At 51.7% G+C, this 2,134-nt stretch overlaps 1 protein-coding gene across 1 annotated transcript in view; it reads right to left on the minus strand.

The window, feature by feature from the left end:
• Window positions 1–2,134, minus strand: part of TMEM130 (transmembrane protein 130) — a 17,864-nt gene that overhangs the window by 11,248 nt on the left and 4,482 nt on the right. The window lies entirely within an intron of this gene.

The raw sequence follows: 2,134 nt of genomic DNA on the forward strand, positions 1-2,134 counted from the left end.
CCCCCACCATCCGCATCCCCCTTCTCCCCAACTTCAGGTCCCCTCCCAAATCCCTGTCTTCCTTCCCTGCTCCCTCCTGGAGTCTGCACCCCCTCCTTCCTAGTCCTTGTCCCTCTCTCCTCTTTCTTGATGGCACCCCCACTTCCCTCTCTGCGTCATCCTCTCTTCAGTCTGCACCCCCGCCCCTCTCTGGCCCATGTCTCTTGCCCCTCCCCTTTTCCGAGTTCACCCCTGCAAAGTCCCCCCTCCTAAAAGTAGCTAAGGTGTGGCAGGATGGCACCTGCCGCGCGCCACTGGAGAGGGTGCTGGGGAGCGGTGTGTTAGCCTCCTAGGGCCAAATGTCCTTCCACAGCGTGGGTGACACAGAGACAAGGTGGAGCGGGCCAAGAAAGTATCCCTCAAGTCCAATGGGGCGCTAGAGGAGGCACAGAGTATCCCCCCACCCCCAACCCCAGTCACAGATACAAGGACTCCTGGCTGAGGCCGCCAGATTATAGGGTGGAATGCTTTCATGTTAACCTGGGTGGCTGTCAAGAACTTGCCATCTAGAAACTGAAGTGGGGGGCAATTTAGAGATAACCCTGGGGTTGGTTACCTACCCTTGCCCACCCGCTGGCCTACCTCTTGGGGTCCTTGTTCTATCCCCTCCCTTCTCCCAGGTCCATATCCCTTCCCTCCTTTTCGGTGCCCACATCCTTTCCTACGCCCCTTTCCCCGTCCTCTCCCGGGTCAATAGCCCCCCTCTTCCTCCTCTCCCTCTCTGGGGTCCTCATCCTACTCTCCACCGCTAGTAACCAAGCCCTTAACTCCCTTTCCCTGCCTTCTCCCCTCTGTGTTTCATATCCGCCCCTCCTCGTCTCCCTTCTCTGTGCCACTCCACCCGCAGGCCTACCTCGTCCCACTCATTCCCCACAAGCCGCGCCCCTCCCTCGCTAGACCCTGACCCCCGCCCCTAACCATACACGCAGCACCCTCCCTTCTCTGCATCTGGAAGCCCGCCCTTGGCCCTTCGCTCTGACTCGGCAGTCTCCAGAGACCCGCAGTGATGCCAGCCCCTGCTTTTTCTGGGCGTGATGCTTTCAGTCAGCGTTGTGTTGTTGAAAAGGTCAGTGGTTCCAGTCTACCGCTAACTGCTCCTCAGGAAAAGGATGGGCAGTGTCCTCCCATCAAGATGTACAGCTTCAGAAACTAGGTAGAGGGTTGCCGTGGATGGAAATCAACTTGATGGCAGCGGTTTCCTCCCTTCTTGTATATAATTTTAAACCATGAAGGCCTGTTGTTGCCTGTGGGGCAGTTCTCTGTCCTACAGTCAATGTGCGTTGAAATAAACTCAATGGCAGTGGATGTTTGGAGGTTTTTATGGGGTGGGGAGGAGAAATGAACTTGATTATTTCGTGTGTGGTTTTTTTTAATTATTTTATTTTTTTATTATTTTGTGTGTGTGTGTACTGTCAAATGGGATCTGACTGGTACAGGAGGAGATTGTCCCTCCTTCTCCAGCAGAGCATCTGGTGAATTCAAACTGCGTACCTCTGGGATTGCAGTGTAGCTTCTTGCCACTAGGCCACCAGAGCTCCTATTTTGTGTGTTTTAGATGGATAGCTTCTGGGGCCACATTCCTACCTCAAATTCTCATTGTCCTTACCTGAAAATGTAACTGTAGAGGGTGGAGACCCCTGGTTAATAAAAATAACTTCTGATCAGCTACAGGGAGAGGCTTTGGGCACTAAATATTGCAGTACTTTGGAGAGAGCAAAAGAAAATTTATCAGGATCCAGGCCTAGCTTAAAAAGCAAAGATGCGTACCATTCTGTTGACTAAGATGTGTGTCTAGGCCAGACCATGCCTGGTCTTTTCAATGGCCTCATATTCCTGAGAAAGCTGTATAGTGAAAAAGAAATACTGAAGGAGAATCAGTGGATGCAAATTCTGGTTTTGGTGATGAATGATGACTTCATATTATTTGGATCCACAATAAATACACTTTTCACCACCAGTCAGGAGAGCAGGAGACATACTGCACGGGCACAGTTTGTGTCAGGGATCTCTTCAAATTACTGAGGGGCAATTATGTTCGTTTGAGGACTAACGTGGGCCTGATTCAGACTTTGGTCTTTTCAGTCACTTGCTATGC

This window comes from Elephantulus edwardii, unplaced genomic scaffold (genome assembly GCF_000299155.1).
Source record: "Elephantulus edwardii isolate Elephantulus edwardi_28Jun2011 unplaced genomic scaffold, EleEdw1.0 scaffold00080, whole genome shotgun sequence".
In the NCBI taxonomy this organism is placed as follows: Eukaryota; Metazoa; Chordata; class Mammalia; order Macroscelidea; family Macroscelididae; genus Elephantulus; species Elephantulus edwardii.